This window comes from Plecotus auritus (genome assembly GCF_963455305.1).
Source record: "Plecotus auritus genome assembly, chromosome: 8".
Classification (NCBI taxonomy): Eukaryota; Metazoa; Chordata; class Mammalia; order Chiroptera; family Vespertilionidae; genus Plecotus; species Plecotus auritus.
The window spans coordinates 133,447,863-133,463,379 of NC_137782.1; positions in this window are offsets into that span (position 1 = coordinate 133,447,863).

Here is a 15,517-nt window from a genome sequence, read left to right on the forward strand (position 1 = left end):
ATGGCACTTCCGCAGGCCCTTGAGGTTAGACATGGCCTTGTGACTTACTTTGTCTGTTGAGTGGAAGTGAGATGTTAAAGCATTTAAGACAGTCTGTGAGTCTCCAGGCTCCTTCCTTCTTTGCTTAGAGCTCATGAAACATGTTATGAGATTAGGGCGAATGGTAGAGTCTTTATCACCCTGAGTCACTCAAAGACTATGAAGAGTCCCCTACTGATCTACATGGTTTTTGTTGTTATAACCTACGGAGATTTTGAAGTTCTTGTTACTGCACCATAATCTAGGATAACCTGATTGATAGGCACTGTCTCTTAGGTGACCTCCTGAGAGAGTCCAGGCCTGGTGGCTAACAAGAGCTATCAGAGAGAAAATTCTAGGGTTTTAGTGCTAGATTTTAAAATCCCTTAATCAGTTGTAATCTCATAAGGGTCATGTCCCAGCCCATTTTACATTTATTGAATGGGATTGTTATGGGTTAAACGGTGTCCCTCCCCGCAAATTCATATGTTGAAGTCTTAACCTCCAGCACCACAAAATATGGCCTCAATTGGAATAGGGTTTTCACAGAGGTTATCAAGTTAAAGTAAGGTCATTAAGGTAGGCCTAATCCTATATGTCCTTATAAAAAGGGGACAGTTGGAGGCAGGCACATAGGGGGAAATGCCATGGGAAGATGAAGGTGGAGATCACAGTGATGCTTCTACAAGCCAAGTAATGTCCAAGTCTGCCAGCAAACCACCAGACACTAGAGGAAAGGCACAGGGCATCTTCCCTCACAGCCTGCAGAAAGAGCCAACCCTGCTGACACCTGGATCTTGAACTTCTAGTGTTAGCAAACAGAAAGAGTTCATCCACCTGGCCTAGCAGAGCCAGACACTAACCACGGAAAATCGCAGTGAAGAAATCAGTCACTTTATCTGTAGAGTGCTAAGTAAGGAGAACAGGCAAGCTATGGCTCAAAAGCTCAAACTTCTTCAGGGTTTGCTGCAGCTTTTTAAGGGTACAGGGAGAGCAGGTATGAGAAAGTACTGGCGGGGCAAGTTTTAATTGGAGGACCTACGAGCTTGACCACTTATGGTAAGGAGCATCAGCATGGTCTTCCTGGGCAACAGATCCTATCCTTCTGAAAGGCTTCCGGTATTCACGTTCTAGTTACAGTTCTGTCCTTTGGTTCTGTGGGGGCGGGGGTGGGGGAGGGCGTGTGTGTGTGGGGGAGGTAGGGAAGACGGGGGCAGGGGGAGACTTTGGTTCTGGGTGCAGCTAGAGGTCAAAGTTCTCTCTTCTGCACGTGCTTTAGCTGTGTGACTTGTGATATTTGTCTGTTGACTCTGAAAAGCAACTCAGTATCTTGTTAAACAGGATAGGACCATTTTGAACTGGTTCCCTGGTTACAAATGTTTCCTGAAGTGAAAGATAATAAATTTCATCTAGTTTATGTTACTTAGTTACGGCAACCCTAGCAAAGTAATGCAGTAATTTAAAAAATTTTTGGTTATTTTTCCCTTAAAAAAAATTTTTTTTTGATTGATTTCAGGGAGGAAGGTAGAGAGGGAGAGAGAGATAGAAACATCAATGATGAGAGAGAATCATTGATGGGTTGCCTCCTGCACGCTCCACACTGGGGATCAAGCCCATAACCCAAGCATGTGCCCGGATCAGGAATCGAACCGTGACCTCCTGGTTCATAGGTCGATGCTCAACCACTGAGCCATGCCAGCCGGGCTATTTTTCCCTTTTTAAACAGCTTTATTGCAATATAATACACATATCATAAAATTCACCATTTATAACTCAGTTTTTAATATATTCACATCACTGCAACTACTTTAAAAACATTGTTATCATTTCTAAAAGTAACCTCATCCCCATTAGCAGTCACTCCTTATAACCACCCTCCCTCATCCACTCACCACTCCTGATCCTCCACTAATCTACTTTCTGTCCGTATAGATTTGTCTGTTCTAGACATTTCATATAAATGAAATAATTTAGTATGTGATCTTTTGTCTCTGGCTTTTTTCACCTAGCATGATGTTTTCAAGGTACATCCATGCTGTAGCATGTATCAATATTTCATTCATTTTTATGGCTGAATCCATTGTGTGGATACACCACATTTTGTTTATCTTTTATCAGTTGGTGGACATTGGGGCTGTTTCCCCTTTTTGTCCATTGTGAACAATGCTACTGTAAACATTTGTGTGCAAGTCTTTGTTTCCATGTTTAGGTTGTTATTTCTTTTGAGTATATACCTAGGAGTGGAATTGCTGGGTCAGCTGTAACTCATGTTTAATATTTTGAGGAACTATTGCCCAAAGTGATTGTATTGTGGGAGTTCAGATCAAGTCACCCCAAGATGTGCTTTCATGGTATGCGGATTGTTTTGAGCTAAGGGCAATTTTAGCTTTAGGCTCCAGAGACACTTCTGCCCATAATTACCTAGAAGAACTTGAATTAGGGGCATTGCCCATAATGGGAGATTATCAGAAATAACATCTTTTGACTTGCCTACTGGGAGGGACAAACTTCTACTTACTAATCATCTGCTCTTCTTATCATCCTGCAATGGTGAAGTTTCCAAAGCACTTTACCTCATCCCTAGGTCAGGATGTCTTACATATTCAGGCTCCCTTTCTGCCTCTGAACCTCTTATGCATATGGGATCTCTGACTCTCTCATGTATGTGGGGTTCCCATACATATGTATGTATTTCATTTGGTTATTTTCTCTTACTAATCTGCCTCATGTCTATCTGATTATTAGACCAGCCAAAAGAACCTCGAGGGTAGAGGAAAGTTTGTTTCTCCCCCACGGTATCATTTTATATTCCCATCAGCAATGGGAGGATTCCAGTTTCTCTACACCCTCACCAACACTTGTTATTATCTGTCCTTTTGATTATAGCTATCCTAGTGGATAGGAAGTGATATTTCACTGTGGCTTTGATTTGCATTTCCCTAATGGCGAATGAGGTCAAGCCTCATTTCATCATATCATGTGCTTATTGGCCATTTATGTATCTTCTTTGGAGAAACGTTCAAGTCCTTTACCAATTTTCAATTGGGTTTTTTGTCTTTTTTATTGTTGCATTGTGTGAGATGATTTTACAGGTGGGGATTCATTTCTGTAAGACTAGATTTTATTTATTTTTTAACTTGCAAGGTGAGACTAAAATTTCTATTTCCTGTGGAGTTCTGAGAACTGGCCAAATTTACTGGATGTTTAGTTCCTTCCTTTAAGTAAGTGTTTGGCTACAGGGTAAAGACCAGGGAATTCTAAGCTGAGAAAGAGGAAGACAATGAGAAGACTTTGGAAGCTTATTCTGTAGGGAAGAATTTCATAATTACCATATTTAGGGACTGTGTCCTCTTTGTCTAATCCCACTCAGGAACCTCTTTTAGCACTCACACCATCAGCTAAAGGGGGGAAAGTCTTCTTTTTACTTTTCCTTTCCCCTTAAAACTGTTCTTGGTGCGATTTGTGATTTGTTTGTTATTATCTTTACTTGTTGAACTCTGCATACAAGGGCTGAAGGGAAGTTGAACAAGTCGGTCACCTCCAGCTGAACAGATTCTGTCTTTGTTACCTGGACCACAGCAGAGAGCCTCTCCTCCCAACTATGCAAATCCAAAGCAGATAAATGTGAGCTATCAGGAGCCAATTTGCTGGAAATCTTCACCTCAGTAATTGGCTTCATATTTCAGCTCTTAGAAAAAGTCGAGTCTCATTACCACCCCTGCCTTCTCCCCTCCAGGCCAACAGAGAGAAACGTAGGGTCCATTGGCGACAAGGAAAAGGAGAGAATGAAACTCCAGATGAATTATATTTTTTTCTCTCAACTAGCTTTACTTCCAGGTGCCCCCTTGCAGTCATGCTTCCTCAGAAAAGCACCTCATCAACTGGCCGGGTCTCCTTGCCAATGGTAATCCTGTCCTTCCCACCCCAGGCTTACTTTACAGAGATAGAAAGTGACAGGCAGGGAGACCTCTTGCTCTGGGGTGCTTGGGAGGGGAATACAAAGCATTATATCAAACACTGCCACCAGGCCAGCTCTTTTGGGTTGCATTAGGCAGTCAAGCATTTTGCTGCCTGCTGAATGTCATCTCATTTAACATTTTGTTAAACAACTTCTAAAGGTCTTAACAATATGACAGATGGGCCATTGACTGGGTACTTAGTAGCTAAGTACCAGTTTGGCTGGGCTGGATTGTGTTTATTGTTCATTAAGTGTTATTTAAAGAACTCAATCTTGATGCATCCACCCCTCCCCCCAACCCCTCAATGCACGCTTTCTGTAGGACCCCAGGGTGTCACATTAGTGGCCCGTTTCTACAGAAAAGCACCACAGAAAGGAAAGGGTGAAGAGAGGCTCAGAGAGGAAAAGAAATGAGAAGACAGGCAGAGAGAAGTGGAGGGAGGCAGAAAAAAATGTGTGTGTGTGTGTGTGTGTGTGCGCGCGCGCGCGTGTTGAGGAGTAGCTAGAAGGGGGTTATGGTTCAGAGACAAACATAACAGCCACATGAGACAGAGCGAAGTGGATTATTTCTGCATATGGCAGGCCCTGTCCCTCTTGGCTTCAGTTCTGGAGAGGGTCACTTTCTACCTTGTTCCCAAATTCAGAAGAAGGTATTCCCAACTTTCTGTGTAGCGGTAGCTGCTTTTTACACTGGCATTGCACTCTCCTGTATGAATGCTGTCTTCCCGGTTAATTCTAAGTGACTGGAATTAACTTTAAGTGTCTTTGTTTTCTCCAAGAAGTGGATAACAATGTCCAGCATAGAATAGACACTAAGGAGCTGACTTTAAGTTGATGAGATGGCTCTGATCTCTGAAGATTAGCAACACCCTTATGATCATCTATAAAGCTGAGTAAAGGGGATAAAATGATGCAAATGCCTGGAATCAAGTTTAATGAGGTAAGTGTTATAATTAAATAAATTTTGGTGAGGAGCAGGATATAGTTTGGTGAAGGTTTTGGAATGATCAGACTTCCCAGAGGATATGACTTTTGTGTTAGACTTTGAGGGATGAGAATGAGGACAGGAGTAGAGTACTGTCAAGAAAGAAGAGGAAAAAGCATTATGAAATCCTAGATTAGCACACTTGTTATGCCCAGATTTCGTGATCCCCAAAGACCACCAGGGAGCCGAGTCCGATGCAAAAGCAAAGAGCCTTTTTAATCGAGCTAGCTCGAGCTCAGTCCCACACACACACACACCGGCGCAGCGGTGAGGTGGAGAGAGAGAGAGAGAGCGTCAGCCCCCAAACGCGCTGATTTATAGGGGGCCTGGGAGAGGTAGGAGGGGTGAGGTAGTGTCGCCTACGCTGATTGGTCGGGATCAGGTTGCACATGGGGGCAGGGCGCGGCTTACCTTCCCCTTGCATTTCTATTGGCTAATTCAAAGGTGTGGGTTGGGCTCTTGGAGAGGTTCTAGGGCGGGAACCTGACTCCACGAGGTAGAAGACATGGAACAAAAGGAACATGGAGTCTCCCCGCCCTTTCATTCCCCCCTTGTCTTGAAACTTACAGGCCCAATCATGGGTCGGTTTGTATTTCTACTGAACAACATTCCTGGGTCACGAGGGTACACCATCCCAAATTCCCTGCACTGATGAAACTGGAGTCCCCAAGTCTTCCCGGATCACAGATGGGTCCGCTGACTGGACGTGAGTGTGATGGACCCAGGTCGCCACGCCGTCTACCTTGAGAGCGGTGGGGGTCGTCAGCACCACAACGTAGGGACCCTTCCAACGTGGCTCGAGGGTCTCCCGGCGGTGTCTCTTGACGTAGACCCAGTCCCCGGGCTTATGCTGATGAGGAGTCGGGGCTGGGCCAGTCTGTCTCGGTCTCGTAGATAGCGCTGGGGCGTGGCCAAATGTCCTCGTGCACCCTCTGGAGCCCTCTCAAGGAAAGAAACAGTTCTTGACTTTACAAACATGATCTCATAAGGAGTAAAACCCAGGGTGTAGGGAGAGTTCCTAACCCGGTAAAGGGCATATGGAAGGAGAGCCACCCAGTCCCCGCCAGTCTCCATGGTCAATTTGGTAAGGGTCTCTTTTAGAGTTCTATTCATCCTTTCTACTTGCCCTGAGCTTTGGGGCCTATAAGCACAATGCAATTTCCAATTTGCCCCAATGGCCTTGGCCACTGCCTGCGTTACCTGCGAGACAAAAGCTGGTCCATTGTCTGACCCTATCTCAGCGGGAAAACCATACCTGGGCAAGATGTCTTCTAGCAGCTTCTTAGCTACCGTCTGAGCTGTTTCATGCTTAGTTGGATATGCTTCTACCCATCCGGAGAAGGTATCTACAAATACTAAAAGATATTTATAGCCATACTTTCCTGGTTTAACCTCAGTGAAGTCGACCTCCCATTGTGCCCCAGGCTTGGTTCCTCGAACCCTGGTTCCTTTTTCACTCGGCCGGATTCTCGCATTTGTGAGTTGACAGGTCTTGCAAGCAGATACAACCTGCTCTATTTTAACGTCCTGCTGGTGGATCTTAATTCTGGCGTGTCGGATTAAGTCCTTTAATTTACGTGCCCCCAGGTGAGTGGACCGGTGCATGTGTTTTATCATGGAGACTCCAAGCTGGTCTGGCAGTATGAGCTCCCATTGTGGTGTATACCACCACCCCTTCTCCTCCTTTGCTTGGGGAAGCTTCCTAATACGCTGTAACTCCTCCAGGGAATATCCTGGATGAACTGGCAGAACTGGGTCTCCTGGGTCTGGGAGCTGTAAGGCCATGGTGGGGATTGGAGAAATGGCTACTGCCTTGGCCTCCTGGTCAGCCCTGCGGTTTCCTCTTGCCACTGGGTTGTCAGCCTTCTGGTGTCCTTGGCAGTGTATGATGGCCAGTTTGGCAGGGAGCCATAAGGCTGAGAGTAAGTCGAGTATCTCCTGTTTATTCTTTATAGTCCGCCCCTCTGCTGTTAGTAGCCCTCTCTCTTGGTAGATTGCCCCATGAACATGAGCAGTGGCGAATGCATACCGGCTGTCTGTGTAGATGTTGAGCCGCTTTCCAGCTCCCAGTGTCAGGGCCTTGGTGAGGGCCACAAGCTCTGCTCTCTGGGCTGACGTCCCGGGGGGTAGAGCCTCTGCCCATACAGTGTCCGTTTCAGTGACTACAGCCGCACCCGCATACCTGCTCCCGTCCCGTACGAAGCTGCTTCCATCGGTGAACCAGGTGACGTCTGCATCTGGAAGGGGCTGGTCAGTCAGGTCCTTCCGGAGCCCATGCACTTGCTCTAGGATTCCTGCACAATCATGTAGGGGAGCATCTAGGTCTGGGTCGGGCAGCAAGGTGGCAGGGTTGAGGGCCGCACTGGGATGAAACCGTACTCTGGGAGGGTTGAGAAGGAGACTCTGATAGTGGGTTATACGTGCGTTGCTCATCCATCTATCAGGAGGCTGCTTCAGGACTCCCTCAATGGCATGTGGGGTGGTGATCCAGACTTCCTGCCCCAGGGTCAGTTTGTCAGCGTCTTTGACTAAAAGCGCCGTTGCCGCAATAATCCTTAGGCACGGTGGCCAGCTGGCAGCTACAGGGTCTAACTTCTTGGACAAATAAGCCACCGGGCGGCTCCAGGGGCCTAGGGTCTGAGTTAGGACCCCTTTCGCTATTCCTTTGTGTTCATCTACAAAGAGATGGAAGGGCTTCGTGATGTCTGGCAGGCCCAGGGCCGGAGCACTTAGGAGGGCTTTCTTTAACTGCTTAAAGGCTGCCTTCTCTCTTTCAGTCCATTCAAAGGCCTTTCCCTCCTTGGTTGCCTTGTATAGGGGCCTGGCAATCTCTGCGAAACCCGGTATCCAGAGGCGGCAGTAGCCAGCCGATCCTAGGAATTCCCTTACTTCCCTTCGGGAGGTGGGGGATGGGATTTTCAAAACAGTCTCTTTTCTGGCATCCGACAGCCGCCGCTGTCCACCCTCCAGGATGTATCCCAGGTAACTCACCCTTTCTTTGCATATCTGAGCCTTCTTTGCAGAAGCCCGGTATCCAAGGGCCCCCAAGGAGGCCAGCAGGTCTCTTGTCCCCTCCTTGCAGTCCTCAGCTGTGTCTGCTGCAATCAGGATATCGTCCACATACTGAAGGAGAGTGAGGTTGGGGTGTGCTCTCCGGTACTCACCCAGGTCCTCATGCAGGGCCTCATCGAAGATGGTGGGCGAGTTCTTGAACCCCTGAGGCAACCGAGTCCACATCAGTTGTCCACTGTAACCCTCTTCCGGGTCATGCCATTCGAAAGCAAACAGGAATTGACTACGGGGAGCGAGCGGCAAACTGAAAAAGGCATCCTTCAAATCTAACACAGTATACCAGACACGGGAGGGTGCCAGAGAGCTTAAGAGAGTGTATGGGTTGGGGACCGTTGGATGTATGTCCATAACTCTTTTATTTACTTCTCGGAGGTCCTGTACCGGCCGGTAGTCATTCATTCGTGTGGGGCTTCTTGACTGGCAGGAGGGGGGTGTTCCAGGCAGACTGGCAGGGGACCAGCACCCCTAGGCCCCTCAGTCTCCGAATGTGTGGCTGAATTCCCTTCCGGGCTTCCTGAGGCATGGGGTACTGTTTGATTCTCACAGGGCCTTCCCCTGGTTTTAACTCTACCAGGATTGGGGCCCTGTGGGCGGCGAGCCCCACTCCCCCTGTCTCCGCCCAAGCCGTGGGGAACTCCTGCAGCCATTCGTCTGTGCTGCCCTCTATTGGAGAGGCTTTTTGGTGAAGCTGGTACTCATCCTCCAGCCTTATGGTCAGGACCTGAATGGGGTGGCCCTTGCCATCAGTAACCTGAGGCCCCCCTTGTCTGAAAGTTATCTGAGCTCCAATCTTAGTGAGCAAGTCTCGTCCTAACAGTGGGTAGGGGCATTCTGGAATTACCATAAAAGAGTGGGATACCCAGCCCGTCCCTAAATCCACCGTTCTTCGGGTAGTCCATGAATACTGGCTCATACCAGTTGCCCCTTGTACCCAAGACTTCTTATTTGTTAATTTTCCTTGAGGCGTACAGAGGACCGAGTGTTGCGCTCCGGTGTCAACAAGGAAGTCAATGGGGGTCCCCTCCACTTTAAGAGTTACCCTGGGCTCGGGGAGGGGATCCGAACCCCGACTCCCCTAGTCACTCAGTTCATCTAGCTCCAGGACCTTCACTCGATCTGCTTCGCCTCCCTTTTTGCTGGCCCTTCTCGGGCACTCTTGTTTCCAGTGCCCTATCTCCCTACAGTAAGCACACTGACCTTTCTGCAGCTTCCGCCTCCCGCCCCGGGCGGTCCCCTTACCGTCCTCCTGGTTGCCGGCGAGTTGGCGGAGACGGCGGTTCCGTTCCTCGGAAGAGTCCACGGTGGTGGCGAGCAGGATCTTAGCTAGGTCTCAGGTTTGTTTGCTGCTCGCAGCCGCCGCAGCGTGAGCCTGCCTTTCTTCCGGGGGCTCCCTGTTATTATACACCTTCTCGGCTACCTCCAGTAGGTCCTTTAAATTCTTCTCCCCCAGCCTATCTACTTTTTGCAGTTTCTTTTTAATATCCGCAGCCGATTGGTTTACAAAGCTTATGATCACAGCTGCCTTGTTTTCAGGAGCTTCTGGATTCATGGGGGTGTAGGTGCGGTATGCCTCCATGATCCGTTCTAAAAAGACAGCTGGAGACTCATCCCTTTCCTGCTGAACACTCCCTACCTTGGCCAAATTAGTTGGCTTTCTAGCAGCCATTCGGAGACCCCCATTAGAGTCTGGCGGTAGACCCGGAGCCTCTCCTTACCTTCTGCCGTGTTGAAATCCCATTCAGGCCTAGTTAAGGGAAAAGAGACATCTATCTGGACCGGGTTGGTTGTTGGGTTCCCGTCCACGCCTGGAACCACTTTCCGGGCCTCATTGAGGATTCTTTCCCTCTCCTCAGTTGTGAACAGGACCTGTAAAAGCTGTTGGCAGTCATCCCACGTGGGCTGGTGGGTGAAAAGGACAGAATCTAACAGATCAATAAGCCCTGCTGGCTTCTCAGAGAACTTAGGATTCTGAGCCTTCCAGTTGTAAAGGTCACTAGTGGCAAAAGGCCAATAGTGATGGAGTTGATTGCCATCCGCATCTGGGAGCCCACTGGAACCGTAGACGCTCCCGGAACTCCGCCCCCAGCCGCTCCCGGAACTCTGCTCCCCGTGGCATCCGCTTCCCCTCGCGTGGGAGGATCACCCCCCTGTGGACTCCTAGGGGGCTGATATGAGGGAGGAAAGATTAGTTCCTCTTCAGTTCCCCCCTGAAAGACAGGGTAGAGGGGAGCTGATGGCGGGGTGAGATCCTTCTTCTTCACCTTCTCCGTTTCCTGCAAAGCAAGTATGGGTTTCAGCTCCAGGGGGCGCGGGGACAGAAAGGGCTTAAGCCAGGAGGGTGGATCTTCCATGAGGTCCTGCCAAGTAATAATGTAAGGGAGTTGATCAGGATGTCCCTTCTTGGGCTGAGAGACGATGTCCCTCACCCGGTGGATGGTGGGGAGGTCGAAGGTCCCCTCCAGCGGCCACCTGACACTAAAAGTCGGCCATTCCCTAGAACAAAAAGTTTGCCACCGGCCCTTCCGGACCTCTACACTGAGGTTGCTAGCTCTTCCCTTAACCTCTTTGAAATGATCAACCATAATGCTTAAAGGAGTGGTTTGAGTCTGTCCCATGATGTCCGTCAACAGAGTCCACAAAACAAAACAGAAAAACACAGACACAGACAAACAAAGGGCCCTTGAGACAAGCTTTCCAACGTGAGTCCGTTGGAACAAAACTGACAAAACCGAAAGTGCGGACGACGGCCTCACGCCGATTGGTGGGAGCGACCCACCTCGTCCCAGAGGTTTGAGGGGAATACTCGTCCCTCCTGAAGGAGGATCAGGACGTCTCCCGATTCCTCCCGCCCGTGGTCCTCCGGTGCGTCCACCTAGACCGCTTCGGGCACTACCAGAGATTCAGAAATGAGCTCACACAAAAGAGACAAGGAACAGACAGACACCTACCGTGGCCAGTCAGACTCTCCGGATCGGGAGTCCCTTGAGGTTCTTGGGGATCCCGGGCGAGCCCCCAAATGTTATGCCCAGATTTCGTGATCCCCAAAGACCACCAGGGAGCCGAGTCCGATGCAAAAGCAAAGAGCCTTTTTAATCGAGCTAGCTCGAGCTCAGTCCCACACACACACACACACACACACACACCGGCGCAGCGGCGAGGTGGAGAGAGAGAGAGAGCGTCAGCCCCCAAACGCGCTGATTTATAGGGGGCCTGGGAGAGGTAGGAGGGGTGAGGTAGTGTCGCCTACGCTGATTGGTTGGGATCAGGTTGCACATGGGGGCAGGGCGCGGCTTACCTTCCCCTTGCATTTCTATTGGCTAATTCAAAGGTGTGGGTTGGGCTCTTGGAGAGGTTCTAGGGCGGGAACCTGACTCCACGAGGTAGAAGACATGGAACAAAAGGAACATGGAGTCTCCCCGCCCTTTCACACTCATTAACCCAGAGATAGGCAGGGCCTTTTAAAATTATTACTATGAATTTTTAGAGAGAGAGCATGGGAGAGGGAGAGAAAGAGAGAGAGAAACACATCATATCCCGACCAGGGATAGAATCCACAGCCTGGGTATGTGCTCAGACTGGGAATTGAGTCATTGACCCTTTGGTACATGGAATAGCACTCAATCAACTGAGTTACACCATGCAGGGCTAGGCAGGGCCTTTGTAAGGAACTGTGCATAGTCCAGTCTGGTTGGAGTAAAGATAAGAGAGCAGGGATTGAGAAGAGAGAGATATTGAGCCCAAGGGGAGATTAGTATAGTGACAGGAGCAAGGGGAGGAGAGGTTGAGCTAGTGTGGCAGCAGAGCAGAGGGCAGACCTGAGCCAACCTGCACCAATCTGTGGAGGTTATGTTGATTCCTATAGAGTTGGGTCCTCAGAGATTCAGCTGTATTGCCCTGAAAAAATATTCTCACATTTGCCAAGTCAGACTCCATTGTTTTGATTTTGGGAAGCCAAAAATGTCACACCATTAATGACTTTCTTCTGGATTCACTAGAGACCAATGGATAATCGTTGATATATATATTATCAAGCAGCAGTTGTTTGAACATATTTCAGGGAATATATTCCTTTCTTGATAGTTTTTTTATTGTTAGGATGATTGGACTCTAGTGAATATTCCAAGAATGTACTAAGGCAGAAGCACAGAATGTGTAGAAATCCTATCAGCATTTCACTCCAGGTTATTGTGACCAGCAGCTGGGATGTCAGCCTGGAAATCACGTTGTGTAATCTACTTGCTAACTGATGGGTGGTGTGCCAATTTCTCTGCTTTTGGCTATGTCCTATTCTCCTCCGTGGCTGAGTTCGACTTTCATATGTTGGGAAATTCCTTTCTTCCCTTCCATATTAAACGAACCCCTCTTATACTGAAGGCTCAGTGTTAGCTCTATGTTGAATATAAAGCCATATTACAAATATACTCTATTTTTAAAAAGGTCACAATGGAGCTCAGACATAGACGCAGAAAGAGTTCCTAGTAAGGGATGGAGCAAGACCAGGTGCCACGTGGCACAGACCATACTTGCTTTGAGGTTATAGGAGAAGGAGAGGGAGGGATGCTGCAGAGACCAACTGTGTCAGGGAAAAGACATGGTTGAGGCCGAAGGGCAAGCTCTTGGTTTACGTTTTCACACTGTACTTTCTTTCTCCTGAAAAATCCAGACAGTTGGAGATACTGTCTGGTTTCATCTAACCCCTGGGGGTTTGTATGGCTGCTGCAATGTTTGCCCATCACTGGGGATTAGAGCATTCTGTTGTTACAGCCCTCTACTTGGCATACAGTTAGGGGACAGCTTCCCAGAGGTCTCCTGGGCACTTATCTGTGGGAAAACGGCACCTTTTGCATTTTTTGGAGCAGAAAAGCAAGGTCGTCCTGCCATGCCTGAGCTGGGGATCGGGTAGGCTGCCCTGGAAGCTTGAACCAAATATATTGCATATGCAACTTCTGGGTCAGAGTGAATCGGGCCCTTAAAAGACAGCCAACTTCCTGGATAATTAACCCCGTTTAGTCTCAAGAAACTGATATAAGAGAAACATCCCCACAAATTTTTGGTGAAAAAGGGCAGTTCAGACTGGACTTGGCCATTCAGAGGAGGGACCCACTCAAGCACCACTCAGAAGGTGGCAGGTGACTACAGACCCTCCCCATATGCCAGAAGTCAGACCTCAGGTATTTTCAAAGATTTGTCTAGAAAGCAAAATTGACTGAAAACTGACTGTGAATCGGTCCAGTGCAGAGTAGAAAGTGGATGAGATAGAAAAGGAGTGACTTCTCTTTAGTTAATGTGATAAAATCAATTGATTGCTTCTTGCATTGTTATTATACATACTTTGGGGTTTATATTTAACACAGCTGTCCCTTTTCCAATGCTGTGCTTCAGCACCTAAATGGCATTGCTGGCTGTTGCCCTCACGCAGTGGCAGACTCCTAACATGGAAGCTGAGTTAGGGTCACAGACACGATGTCCTGTAATACTTAAATTAGATTGTGCTGCTTGAGAGCTAGACTATTTTACACAAAAATGTAAACATTCTGAAATCTTTTGAAAAATCAGAAACGATAGCAATACTAAGTCTAATTCCTGCATGGAAGCAATGATCTCAAAGTTGGCTTCTCCGTATCGATGGGACAAGCATTCTCATAATCTGTTCCCATTGTCTATCTCACCTAGCCCACCTCATCTATTTATAAGTTACCTGTCTGACCTCTGTTGGTGTCTGAGTTTGTGACTGCCCCTTAACAAAAACTATGAAGTCATTGGTGTTAGGAAATATGAAAAAGGCACAGTCCAGAAAGAACTCGATGATCCCTTTGGGACTTACCTCTACCCTAAAACATAGTTGGAATGTCCTACCACACATATTGGATGTGAAATAAATATCTGTTATTGTTTAATACTTTTGGCTCAGTCTTCAGCAGGGGAAATGGAATGTTCCTATACTTCCAGGGACATTCATTCCAATGGAATGTTCCTATATTTCCAGGGGCATGAATCTGGGGCTATGCCTTAGAGAAGGATCAAGCCCTTGAGCCCTGTTTAGCCTTGGCAAGTGAAATGGAAGTAGGTGTGCAGGGACATTTGTCCTTGTGTCCCTCTATCATTCTCAGAGTCTGAACAGTTCTTGCACTCCTTGTCATTTCTAGCAGGCTGTGGTCTTCTCTACCCAGTCTTTTTTTTTTTTTTATTTCTTCATCTATGTGGCTAATGGGAGTGGGCAGGACAGGATTCTTATTTCAGCATTCAATTGCAGAATGACATATGAATATGATTACTTTTTATATTCGGGTTTATTCAAAATGTCTCATTGTCTCCTTCCCATTTTTTTTGTTTAAACTTTGAATTTGAAATAACAAAAACATTACAGTTGAGGTGTGATTATTGCCCTTTAAAGTTTTTTTATTATTCTATATGACCAGGTTTTTTTTTTTTAAAAAAGGCTATTTTACTCTAAGAAATTAGGTTTCTGGTTATCAGGAGCCCTAAATAGACATGAATTACAAGAACGTCCTTTGAAAACCCCATGCAGCACTTGTTTCATTAAATTCCATGAAGCGACCTTAATTTAGTGGAACACTGGATAGGCTGTTCTTTTAACCTATTATCACTTTGGCCAGGCCCATAAACCATATTCATGGATGATTCCATCAAGAAGGACAACAGTGGGATTAATATTATTTCAGGATACAGTAAATGCCACAATGATGAAGCTGTTTAAGATCTGGTGCTCACGGTGTCACACTGAATGCATTGACATTTACTCTGCTATCACTTCATTTCCAATATTCCTTCCAAATCAGCCGATGCTAATGCCTCAGCGTGTGTGCAGAATACAATGTGGGCGGGGGTGGGGACACTGGGAAGGGGCTGCACAAGTCCTTTGCCTTCCTTTTTTTGTTTGGTATTGAGGGTGGGGAATCACACTTGAATAGTATTTGACATGCAGTAGGCCCCGAGATGTTGGTTGTTGGGGTTGCAGAGGCTCCTAGGAACTCGGCTTTCTCTTGGAGTTGGATCAAAATAGGCTTCAGGGCTTCTCCTGGCTGTGACTGAGCATGTGGGCATGTTGGAATTGAGCACATATGAAAATTCAGATGTCTATAACTGCACCCCATATAGAAAGTCTTACTTGTATATTTCCTGAATCTCCTTAATTCTTAAACTTGATGCCCCCTGACACTGAATATCTGACAAAGCTCATGGGTAGCTTTGAGAATCTCTTTTAAAGTAATAGCCAAAATGTTATTCACAATCACATTACTAATGTCTAGTCTCTCAAGGGCTCTCACATCCCAATTTTTGAGGCAAGGTTCTGAGGGTTGGAAGGAAATTTGAAGGCTGTCCAGTTCATGCTTCTCAAAGTTTAATGTATCTACGAATCATCCAGAGGCCTAGTTAATTCTAACAACCAGCGTCTGGGAGATTTTAATTCAGTAATTCTGGTGTGAGGGATGAGAATCTGCACAGCATCTAACTCCCGGGTG